This window comes from Acinonyx jubatus, chromosome B4 (genome assembly GCF_027475565.1).
Source record: "Acinonyx jubatus isolate Ajub_Pintada_27869175 chromosome B4, VMU_Ajub_asm_v1.0, whole genome shotgun sequence".
In the NCBI taxonomy this organism is placed as follows: domain Eukaryota; kingdom Metazoa; phylum Chordata; class Mammalia; order Carnivora; family Felidae; genus Acinonyx; species Acinonyx jubatus.
This window is the reverse complement of record NC_069387.1, coordinates 84425168-84438620: the sequence shown is the minus strand read 5'-3', so window position 1 is coordinate 84438620 and position 13453 is coordinate 84425168. Positions and strand designations below refer to the sequence as shown.

The window sequence follows — 13453 nt, the reverse complement described above, 5'->3', positions numbered from 1 at the left end:
AAACATTTAAATGGGCTGAAAAAGAAGAAACTGCCTTTAATCAGTTAAAAAAGGCCCTCCTAAGTGCCCCAGCCCTGGGCCTACCAGACATTACAAAGCCCTTCCACCTCTTTGTAGACGAACATAAGGGAATAGCAAAAGGGGTTCTAACTCAAGCCTTAGGCCCCTGGAACCACCCGGTGCCTTACCTGTCCAAGAAACTAGACCCAGTGGCTGCCAGCTGGCCGCCATGCCTAAGAATTATTGCGGCCACAGCACGCCTGGTCAAGGACACAGACAAACTGACCCAAGGACAGGAGATCTGGATCACGACCCCACACGCCATTGAAGGGGTTCTGAAACAGCCTCCGGATAGATGGATGAGCAACACACGTACCAGAGCCTCCTACTCAACCCTCCACGAGTGCAGTTCCACCCCAGTGCAGCCCTCAATCCTGCAACCCTGCTGCCCGACCCTGACCTAGGTGCTCCACTACATGACTCTGCAGGAATCCTGGAACAAATACGTGGATTCTGGACGGACCTGACCGACCAGCCCCTCACCGATGCCAAGGCTATTTGTGCGAGACGGACACAGGTATGCGGGTGCAGCGGTGGTCACCAAAACGGACACTGTATGGGCGGAGGCTCTGCCCTCCGGAATGTCAGCCCAGCGAGCAGAGCTCATAGCCCTCACCAAGGCGCTGATGCTGGGAGCTAGAAAAGGGCTTAACAACTACCGGACTTGGGAGACCCAGTTTTACCAGACCAGCCCAAATACTCCCAGGAGGAGTTACAGCTGATCAAGAAACTCCCCATGGCCCAGGAGATAAAGGGATGGTGGTATACACCTAACAAGGAGCTCGTGCTGCCAGACCGGCTCGGAGTCTCAATATTAGAACAAGTTGTATCTGCCTGCAAGACCTGCCAACTCACCAACGTGAGAGCCACATCAAATATAAAAGGAACCAGGCTCAGAGGCACCAGATGGGAGCCCAATGGGAGGTTGACTTCACTGAAGTCAAACCAGGAAAGTATGGTTATAAATATCTTTTAGTATTTACAGACACCTTCTCTGGCTGGGTGGAGGCATACCCAACCAAGTATGAAACGGTTCAGACGGTGGCTAAGAAGCTACTAGAAGACATCTTACCCAGGTATGGTTTTCCTGCCATGGTAGGATCAGACAATGGACCAGCTTTTATCTCGCAGGTAACACAGGCAGTAGTCAAGGCGGTGGGGGCAAACTGGAAATTACATTGTGCTTATAGGCCCCAGAGCTCAGGACAGGTAAAAGAATGAATAGAAACCTAAAAGAGACCCTTACCAAATTAACCATGGAGACTGGCAGGGACTGGGTGACTCTCCTACCGTATACCCTTTACCGGGTTAGGAACACTCCTTACACTAGTAGGGTTTTACTCCCTACGAGATCATGTTTAGCAGGCCACCTCCTATTATTCCCAACCTTCTTGCTAAGTTTAAAGATCAAGAAATTTTTCTTTCCTTGAGAGGGCTCCAGAGGGCGCACGAGGACACTTGGCCATGCCTCCATGCCATCTACGAGGCTGGCCCGACCCCGACACCTCATCAGTACAGGCCAGGAGACTGGGTCTACGTCAAGAGGCACCACCGAGAGACCCTCGAGCCGCGCTGGAAGGGACCCTACATCGTGGTACTGACAACCCCCACTGCTCTCAAAGTAGACGGCAGCATGACCTGGGTCCATCACACCCACGTTCGGCCAGCGGACCCCTCCTCGATCTGGAAGGACTTCGTCACGCGATGGACCATCAATCGGGACCAACACAACCCTCTCAAGTTCAAGCTACAGCGCATTCGACCCACCTAATATTGGTAACTCTGTTAATTCTGCTTGTCATTGCTCATGCTGCCGGGAGTCCCCACGCCCCCCAAAACATCACCTGAGAGATCACAGACACCAGCTCGGGGACAATACTTAATCAGACCTCCCAGAGCCACCCCAGCGACACTCGGTTCCCAGAACTTTGCGTAAACCTCCAAACTCTGTTCCCCTTGTCACCATAAATGCAGCCGGTCCCATGATTGGGTCTATAAGCTACATGACAAGGGGGGAATGAAGGAGCGGACCTATACTGGCTGACCACGCCTCCTCCCCTTGAGTAACAGGACTCCGACCCTTCCCCAGCCAATCGGCCAAGTCCACAACCCTTCCCCAGCCAATCGGCTGAGGCCACAGCCATTACCTCATCAACTGCCCCTAGACCCCAATAAAACCTTTGTGCTTTTGAACTTTGCTCTCTCTCCCCGGTATCTCACCACTGTGTCAGTGCAGGTAGGGTATTGAGCTCGAGCTAGCTCGAATAAAGGCTCTTTGCTTTTGCATCAGACTCAGCTCCCTGGTGGTCTTTGGGGATCACGAATTCTGGGCATAACAAGTATATCATCAATTTGGGAAGTGATTACACTCTAACCTCCTTTTCTTTCCTTCCCCTCCCCCATGGGTTTCTGTTAAGTTTCTCAGGATCCACATAAGAATGAAACCATATGGTATCTGTCTTTCTCTGTATGGCTTATTTCACTTAGCATAACACTCTCCAGTTCCATCCATGTTGCTACAAAGGGCCATATTTCATTCTTTCTCATTGCCACATAGTACTCCACTATACAAATATTACAAATTTTTGAGTAGATTAGTAGATATTCCGGAGGAAAGAGAGATTCACTAACCACTCACTAACATGCTATATAGTATTTAATTGAATGTGACTATGTCCCTATAATGCCCAAAAGAAAAAACGTCCAAAAAGTTAATGTATTCATTATTCAGTAAATAGTATTCATTTGTGAATTGAAAATCAGGAAAAAAATACCCCAAACCATCAAATTTAGTCCTAATGATTAAGCAAATGCTGGGCACATTCTGAAATCAAGAATGTTTATAATCAATGATATAGCAAAGATGATGATTGAGACTCAAGGTTAAGTTAGTAGACAAGGACTGGAAATACAATGACGAAGATATACACTACCTTCCCTCCATCATTCTAACTTTACAAAAAGGAGTTGGGGCCTAAATGCCTCCTCCATCCAATACAGCTCCATTTCTGCCCCCAACTTCCTTGTTGCTAGATCCTGAATCCTTAGCTCAGGCAACCATTCCCATTTGCTACTCACTGCAGCTCCTTCTATCAGGTCTTTTCTTGCTAGAGTTTATTATTTATGTTGCAACAGAATGACCTTTCAAAACCATCAATCCAGATAATAAGCTCCATGAGGGAAAGGGCCCTGACAATGACAAATTCACTGCAGTCTAGCTCCTAACCCATGAGCCAGCACCTGGCACACAGCTCACAAAACAAGCCTTTAGTGAATATTGTTGAATGACTGAATGAACAAATAAAAAACCTACTCGTTGCATTCCCCTCAGTGACACCACATAAATTTCAACTGTATTAACGTGACCAGGAAGGTACTGCATACACAAATCTCATCCTTTTTAAATCTCTGCCTCCATGTGCTCCCTTCCCACACAATGGCCTCTAGTATCCAACAACAGTGCACTCCTTTCAGTTCCTTAAAAAAAACGAAAAAAAAAAAAAAAGCAAGATCTGCTTAATTTTCCATCTTTTCATTTACTTTCTGTCATTTAGAATATTCCCACACTTTTGGTCTCTTTTTCCCTCTAAACTGCCCTTCTTAAGGCTAATACCTACTCATCTTTCAGCTTTAGCTCTCTGTCAATAGATCACTTCAAATCCCTGTCTCAAAGCTCCCCAAATCCCAAGGACAAATGTCATGCTGAATTTAGCATAGAATACAATGCCAGGCATATGAGGTACTCTCAATAAATGTGTTTTGAAAGAAAGAAAGGAAAACAAATGTCAACCGATTGATAATTGATTGCTTTAAAATTGTTCAGTTCATTTGTTGATCAAAGTTAACTCCCTTTTGCACTTGTTTTACCAATTTGATTATTGCCCTCATGACAGAAGTTCACACAATCCAGTCCTTCCAACAAAGTTTCTAAGATAAAATTATTGTCTAGGAAAATGACGACTATATCTTGTTAATATTCAATAAATCTGTTACAAACACTGCAAATATTCACACAGATGTAAATTCATATATATTCATATATATTCATAATAATTATGAATTCATTTAATAAACAAAACATCACTGATTGACAGTATGTCACAATAGGACAAACATGGATCTTCATGTTATGCATCTACCTGGACTGAAATCTTAGGTTTACCAATCCAATTTTTCTGACCTTGAGCTAGTTACCTAATATTTCAGAGGCTCATTTTTCTCATGTATAGAAATAAAAGTACCTTGTGGTGTGACTGGAATGAACACAGAGGTTAAGGTGTTCAAAATGGGTGTCATTATTCCAAACTCCATACGTTAAAACATATACCATAGAATGTTTTATTTTAGTGAAAATGGTTATTAATAAATAAGAGAGTACCACTCAAGAATACCTTAGTAGATACCTTGATAAGTCTGTTTTCCTTTTTAAGGAGATAATTAAGATTTGACCATGACTAATTACCTTAGAGATAGGTTTCCTGCCTCTATTGCAAATTAATTTGTGTCACATAAAGTGCACTAAAACATGCATTAGATTAAGTATTCATTGTCTGGCAATCAATTCATCTTAAAAAAAAGTTTAAACACTTGTAAATGTATCATTGATGCCTTTACAATTTTTTTAAATGTTACCAGAGATTATATAAGATTTTTAGATGATCTCTTCAAACATTTAACCCTTAATCCTTTACTCAACTGGACTTACAGCTAAATATCTAGAGTGAGTCTACAGATTAAAACAGTCTCAAATCATTCAAAGTGTTTAGTTTAGCAGGCTAATTAGAATTATTTCTGATATATTTCTTGTATGCCAGACACAATCTAGTCACCAAGGAGATAACAATAAACAAAATGGGGAAAAATAGCTCTACTCTCATAACAGCTGAAAACATCACCCATTTATTATTTTGGTTCTTCAGGTCAGAAGTCTGACTGGTATTGGCTGGGACCTCTACTTAGGTTCTCACAAGGATGAAAAAAAATAAGATGTTGACAGAGGTGGGCTCTTACTATAGTTTCTGGGAAGTAATCTGCTTCCAAGATCATTCACGCTGTTAGCAAAGTGAATCTTCTTACACTTGTGGGACTGATGTCTTCATTTCCTTATTGTCTGTGAATCTAGGATCACGCTTAGCTCCTTGTGGCTGCTCCTTGCACATGACCCATTCCATCTCCAAAAGCAGCAACAGCACATCAGATTCTTCTCTCAATTTGAAAATCTCTATCTTTCCTTTCTGCTACCAGCCAGAGAAAACTCCTTTTTTTTTTTTTTAATGTTTGTTTATTTTTGAGAGAGAGAGAGCATGAGAAGCGGAAGGGCAGAGAGAGGAGACACAGAATCTGAAGCAGGCCCCAGGCTCTGAGCTGTCAGCACAGACCCCAACGTGGGGCTCAAACTCATGGAATGTGAGATCATGACCTGATCGAAAGTCAGATGCTTAACTGAGTGAGCCACCCAGGTGCCCCATGAGAAAACTCTGCTTTTAAAGGGCTTACCTGATTGAGTCAATTCCACCTGGATAGATGGATAATCTCTTTTATGTTAAGCTTAACTGATTTAAGATTTTATTACATCTGTAAAATCCTTTCACAGCAGTACCCACATTAGTCTTTGATTAAATAACCAACAGACAAATCTTAGGAAGAGGGTATCTGTCTTAGAATCTGCATATCAGGGCACCTGGTTTGCTCAGTCGGTTAAGCTTTCTGACTCTTGATTTCAGCACAGGTCACGATCTCTCAGTTCGTGAGATCAAGCCTCATGTTGGGCTCTGTGCTGACAGCATGGAGCCTGCTTGGGATTCTTTCTCTCCCTCTCTTTCTCTGCACCTCGCTGGCTTGTGTGTGCGCTCTCTCTCTCTCTCTCTCTCTCTCTCTCTCTCTCGAAATAAACATTAAAAAAAGAATCTGCCTACCAAAACAGGGGATACCAACTTTAAAAAGAAATCAGTGACATGCATATTGTGTCAGATGATGGTAAGAGCTATAGGAAAAAAAAAAGCATTTAAGGTACAAGAAATGATCATGTGGAAAAGTATTGTAAACTCATATTCTACAGTCTGAAACATAATACATACTTAGGAATACCTGGGCTTTTGGAGGTGTCAGGCTAAAAAGAACACTGAGAATCTCCCCGGAGTTTAAAGCAGAATGTAGTGGGATAATGCTGAGTATGTCAGAGGGGAAGATGGAGGGGGAGATCATAGCAGGAGCATTTCGTGTTTGGTAACTCCATTCAACTCCTATCAGTGCTTGTTCATAGATCAAGGGAGGAAGGGCACCTTATAAAAAATATAAACTGGGGCACCTGGGTGGCTCAGTTGGTTGAGTCTCAGAATCTTGATTTTGGTGCAGGTCATGATCTCACGGTTTGTGGGATCAAGCCTCACATCTGGCTTCATACTGACAGCATGGAGCCTGCTTGGAATTCTCTCTCTCCCTCTCTCTGTGCTGCTCCCCAGCTCAAGTGTGCTCTCTCTCTTAAAATAAATAAACTTAAAAAAATAAACTAAGCTGTATCATTTTAAGAGAAGTACAAATAAAAGCTGTACCCATTCTCAATTGCATCTACAAATCTGAATGTGGTGTTTATTACTCCAATGCATGTTCTTATCCTGGACCTTGAAACAGAAACCGTATTTCCAAAACTGTAAGAGGGCTCACGAAACAGATAAACTGTACAGCAGCGTGACATGCTAGATAAATTATCTGAGCATAAACCTTTCAGCATCACTTTATTTAGACACATACAGTCCATGCTAAAACAAAGACCATCTACCCTGATAATAACTCTACAGTGACATATACTTAAAAGGTACAACTACCCATCTTCCAGTAGCTACGTATTTTACAAAATCCATTCAGCCCCTGTGAATATCACCCTGTGACTCATTTCAGCATTCAAAATGCTATCAACAACCTGCCCTGACTCCCCATTTTGAGAGTCCTCATGGTTCCTCCTAGTTTGCATTTTTCTTTGCAGTAGCAAGCTAATTAACCTAACACTAGCGTATTCCTGATGGCCTTAGGCTGCTGAAGCTTGGCAAGTAGAATATCCGGCCAAGTCCCCCACTGATTCTGACAGGAAGCTCAACCCTATAATGGTGTGCACATCTGAGATATTTGAGTCTCCCTCTCCTGAGGGCCACCTTGTCCGTGAGTATGAAGTTTTATTTTTAATCTGAGCTCCAACAATTTCACAGAGTTCTCAGTATTAGGTTTTCTTCTCTGTCCTGAGAAAAGTCCATACTTCCTGGTCATTGGACAGATTTGTATACATTTTCCCTTGTATGGACCTTCCACAAGATTCATGTGCCACTAAACATCCTCTTTACTTATCTATTATGTCTAAGGCTTTATGTCTCCTAACAAGGTTCAACAAATGTCTTTCTGTAAAAGGACAGAAAGTGAATATTTTAGGCTCGGTGGACCAGACAGTCTTTGCTGCAACTACTCCAATCTGTGCTGCAGCATGAAAACAACCACAGATGACATGTAATAAATGCAAGAGGTTGTGTTCCAATAAAACTTTATTTTATATACACAGATAACGGTCTGGATTTAGCCTGCTCACTGCAAGTTGCTGACCCCTACATTACAAATTGAAGTTCAGGGGCACCTGGGTGGCTCAGTCAGTTAAGCATCAGACTCTTGGTGTCAGCTCAGGTCATGATCTCATGGTTCATGGATCCTGCTTGGGATTCTCTCTCTCTCTCCTTCTCTCAAAATAAATAAGTAAATAAATAAAGTTCAAGTTCAAAGGGCAGGAGACCGAATTCAGAAAAACTGGCCTTTCAAGTGGATTAGAAGCTGACAGTTTCAAAATCTCATGTTACCCTAGTGCATCACACTAATGTCCTTTGGACAAATGTTACATCAATTTACCTTTCTGACACCTTATAAAGACATTCCTCAGTATTGTCCTTATGTTCTTGAAAATATTTTACTTAATTCCCTCTGCCAGGGCTAGAGGCTTCTTCAAGCTGTTAGTCTTTGGCCAGGTTCTGAAGTCATGTGGTTTCACAACTATATCCTTGTTGACTATTACAGTTACCATGGAGTTTCTTAAATCTGTGTCCTTTCCAGACTAAAACCCTACTTTATCTATGTTTCATGTTACAGTCCTAGCTAATATGCAAATGTCTCTAACTGGCATAGTTTTACTGAGGGCAATTTAGAATTGCAGTGACAGAGGAACAAATTTTTTTCATTTGAGAGGCTCCATAAAACAAGCATTCAATGAATCAGATTTTAAGGTTTCTTACAACCTGTTGGAGCTCAAATTTGAACTGATACATTCTTTAGGTTTATATAAATTTAAAACAAAAATTAAAGAAAAAAATTAAATGTTTAACTTTCTATGCTTTAAATATTTTCTCTCCAAATATAGCTTTTTTTTTCCTCTCCAAAACAGCTCCATGAAAAGCTAGATAGTAAATTTCTGTTCTGTAAAAAGCATTCTAAACTTCAGTGAGTTAAGCTAATAGCCTTAATCTTGGTTAGATATAAGAAGAAAAGTGTGACACTCAGAACTTACAAACATAATTTAAAGAGTCTTTTAAAATTACGATTTGTGAATACAGGGATTCATAATGTGTGCAAACAAAAGTTAATTTAATATTTCTGATAAGTAGAAGGCTCATTTTAAAAATTAGCATTACTAATAGGAGTTTTAAAACAACTCTGTATATCTTCTTCCTAATTGTAAATAATGTAAATGATATTCTGCTTTGTATAAGACTAATAATTGTGAGAGTTCTATCTATATTTTAGATACTAACCCCTTAGCAGATATATGATTCATAAATATTATTTCCCATTTTGCAGGATGTCTTTTCATTTTGTTGGTCATTTCTTTTGTTATGCAGAAGCTTTTCAGTTTGATGCAGTCCTACTTGTTTAGTTTTGCTTTTGTTGTTTATGCTTTTGCTGTCATATCTGTGAAATCCTTGGCAAGACGAGTCAAGGGCCTTTTTCCTTTTGTCTTCTTCTATGAGTTTTATGGTTTCAGGTCTTATCTGTAAGTCTTTAATCCATTTTGAGATAAATTTTAGGAGTGGTGTAAGATATGGCCCAGTCTCATTCTTTTGCATATCAATATCCACTTTTCCCAACACCATTTATCGACTAAACTCAATTTTTTTCCACTATTGTCAAATATCAGTCAAAGATCAGTTGACCATGTATGCACGGATTCTTTCTGGGTTCTTAATTCTACTCTGTTGGTCTATGTCTTTTTTGTCAATACCATACTTTTTTTTGATTCCTATAACTTTGTAACAGTTTCAAATCAGGAAGTGTGATGCCTCCATCTTTGCTATTCTTTCCCGGGACTGCTTTCACTAGTAGGGATCTTTCTCGGGACTGCTTTCACTAGTAGGGATCTTTTGTGCTACCATACACATTTTAGAACTTTTTTCTACTTCTGTAAAAATATCATTACACTCAGTGGCAAAAAACCAAACAAACAGATAACTTGATTTAAAAATAGGCAAAGGACCAGAAGAGACATATTTCCTAAGATAATCAAATGCCCAATAGATAGTGAAAAGGTGCTCAACATCATTAATCAACAAAACAAAACAAAAAACAAAAAAAATGCAAATCAAAACCATAATATCACCTCACACCTATTAGAATAGCTATTATCAAAAAGACAAGAGATGTCAAGTGCTGGTAAGGATGTGGAGAACAGAGAACACTTGTACGGAGTTGGTTGGAATGCAAACCGGTGCAGCTACTGTGTAAAACAGTATAGAGATTCCTCAAAAAATGAAAAATAGAATTGCCATGCGGTCTAGCAACCCAACTTTTGGGTATGTACCTCAAAGACAATAAATCATTATTTTGAAGACATGTCTGCACTCCCATATTTACTGCAGCATTATTTACAATAGCCAAGACATGGAAACAACCTAAGTGTCATCAGTGCAAAAATGGATAAGGAAAATGTGACACACACACACACACGTATGTATATAATGAAATACTATTCAGCCATAAAAAGAAGGATAATAGAAGGATGTCAGAAGGATTTGATAAAATAAGTCCGAAAGAGAAGATATATTATTTCATTTATATGTTTAATCTAAATCAACAGATCTCCTAGAGAGAACAGATTGGTGGTTGTCAGAGGCAGGAGTGGCAGACAAAGTTTTCAAGGGTACAAATGTCCAGTTATAAGACGAATAAATTCTTGGGATTTAATGTACATGGTGACTACAGTTAACAACACTGTATTTTATATTCAAAAGTTGCTAAGAGAGCATATATTAAAAACTAAAAACAGAATTTAAAAAAGACAATTATCTTACAATTTGAATTATAAATTTCAATATTTACATATGAATCAAAATATATTGTTTCTAAAATTTGGGTCATGTTACATACCTGTTCATTTTGAAGAAATGTAAAAAAAAATGTATGTTAGGTATCAGGGTATATAGGCAGAGGAATGGATATTCATTGGTTTATCCAGGAAAAGAAGAGATTAAAAAAGAATATTTTCTTTTAAAGGGAGACAGTGTGGTTGTTTCAAAATATAATAGAAAATAGTGAAATATATTTGAAGACATACAAGAAGTGCAAAAGGTACAAATGAAGTGAATTTTCATGTGCCTGGGTTTATGGTCAGTGAAAATAATGAGACAGAAACAATGAAATGTACTTAAAATTTAACAAAATTGGCTAGATATGATAGGTTTATTCACAAGGGATAAAAAAATGCTTGTGACTCCTTTACTATAAATTGTTCAATGTATGATTGCAAACAAACAAAAAAAAAAGAAGTAGAATTCTAGTTTTTTCCTTGTTAAATATAATTTTTATGTGTCCAAAAAACAGTTTCTTTTATCACAAATATATTTTTAATTCTCTGTACTTTTTGACACATTTGTAATTATCTTTTTTTTTTTTTAATTTCAGGAGTAGACTTTAGTGATTCATCGCTTATATGTAACACCCAGTGCTCATCCCAATAAGTGACTTTCTTAATGCCCATCACCCATTTAGCCCATTCCAACCAACACACCTCCCGCAACCCTATTTTTTTCTCTGTATTCAAGAGTATCTTATGGTTTGCCTCACTCTCTGTTTTTATCTTTTTTTTCCTTCCCTTCCCCTATGTTCATCTGTTTTGTTTCTTAAATTCCACATGAGTGAGTGAAGTCATATGATATAAATTACCTTTGATAACTATTATTGAATTTTGTAAAAGTTAAAAGTTCCTAATATAGTCACTTACTGCAAAGTGTATACATACACGTGTGTGTTTGTGGAGTGTATACGTGCATGTGTGTGTTTGTGTGTATTTTAAAATATTATGTGTAACTATTTCTCACCTATTGAATATTGTACCTTATGTTTGGATACCTGTGGCTTATGTTATTTATTTTTCTTTTGACAATCTTTTGATTTTTACCTTTCTCAAATTTAGGTCCCAAATTCAAAATAATAAAACTTATCTTCTATACCTAAAATAGCTGTATTTCCTAAATGGCCCTTGTTTTTTTAAATATAATTTATTGTCAAATTGGTTTCCATACAACACCCAGTGCTCATTCCAACAAGTGTAAATGGCCATTGTTAATGAAAAGCTATGCTACTTGTTTTATTAAAGGATGGGAAATTAGAATAATTAAGTTTATCTGGCATGCTCTAAATTTTAATTAAAAATTAAGCTGAGGCTTTCGACAAGCTGAGAAACACTTCTGGAGCTTCCAAATGCATGGCTAAGACTTTGTTCTGGACATCATCACAATGAGAAAACCAACAGGCAATGGCTACCCAATGGAATGAATGGTAGCAACCAAAGAAATTGCAGAAACCATCAGCAGCTCTGGACCACAGTATTTCAATACTGTATGGAAGAAATCCAATATCCTGTGCTGTTGATTTGGTCATCCTGGATGTAATTATAAGTGAAGACCTTCAAGGAAATGTCACAAGAGTAGGGAATTATCTTACTGAGTTACTGAAGGCTAAACACACTTTCATTGGCAATATCAGCAGTGTTACCCTTTTTATTAAAATTGACTTAGTTAAGGACCATAAGAAAAGGAGTCCTGCCATAGCCAAAAGTCGACACACTGTCTACAAGATGAAAGAAAAACAAGTGGTTCCCACTGCTGATGGACCTCATAGATATGCTTGAAACCACCTACGTACTTGATTGAAGAAGATCCAAAGTTTATGGTGGATCAACCTGATGGAATTTTAACAGCTTTAGGATAAGCCATGGGAGCCAAAAATGAAAGTGTGATCTTTGAGAATACACCATGCACGACAAAGATACCTAATAAAACACACTCAGGATTGTTCACTGATGGCACCACTGACTCTATAGAAAATCCCAGAAGGAAGAGAAATGGATAGTGTACATGGGGCCCCTGGGTGGCTCAGTTGGTTAAGTGTCCCACTCTTGGTTTCAGCTCAGAGCACGATCTCATGGTTTTGTAAGTTTGAGGCCCACATCTGGCTCTGTGCTGGCAGCATGGAGCCTGCTTGGGATCCTCTCCCTCTTCATCTCTCTCTGCCCCTACCCCACTCATGCTGTCTGTGTCTCTCTCAAAAATAAATAAACTTTAACAAAAAAGAAAGAAATGGATTGTGCACAGATAAATATTCACTACTTAGTAAGAAGGTTAAATCACAAAAGATTATCATTTTAAAGCAAGATAAATGTGCAGAGATACAACAAATAAGTGGATCTGTCTCTTCCATTCATAGCTCTATTGTAGCATCCAAAAGTAAATTTTAATTCTATTTTGATTTGTAAATAAAAAATTAAGTAACAAGAATAAATCAAGTGATGATCAAACCATGGTAAGAGTATTGGTACAACCTCTAGCCTGTTAATGTTTTGACTTGAGATTTCTGAAGTACTTAATTTATTCTACAAACGTAAGCCTCAAATTTAAACTAAGTTGGCAGCTTGACTTCTCATGTTATAATGTTGGAAATTACAGAGCAAAGTACAATAGGTACCTTAATTTGGGAGACTTGGGCGTCTTACAATCTGAATTCTGTAATGGTTTAATGTACGTAAGTATAGTTATAGACCGTAATAAAAGATGATATAAACAAGAAAATACTATGAGTCTTTTTGGTTCCTTAATTTAGGACAAAACAAAAAGCACCTCAGTCTCTTATTTTTTTAATCATCTACTACTTATCAGTAGTCGGCAAAACTAGACATAGTATCCATTAAGTCATATGCAGATAAGGCACACTATTCATATAATCATACAAGTATAAAACTGGCATTATGGTAAATGCTTTAAAATATAAATAGCTATAGTATCAGAAGACTATGTAATTAGTGATACTTATTTGGGGGAAAAAAAAGACATTTGACTTATTTGGGGGAGGTGTGTTCGGGGAACTTTGAGGAAAA

At 38.7% G+C, this 13453-nt stretch overlaps 1 pseudogene; it reads left to right on the top strand.

Annotated features, from left to right (window-relative positions):
• Positions 1–545: 545 nt before the first annotated feature.
• LOC106975841 (ethanolamine-phosphate phospho-lyase-like) lies at positions 546–12728 on the top strand (annotated as a pseudogene).
• The last annotated feature ends 725 nt before the right edge of the window (positions 12729–13453 follow it).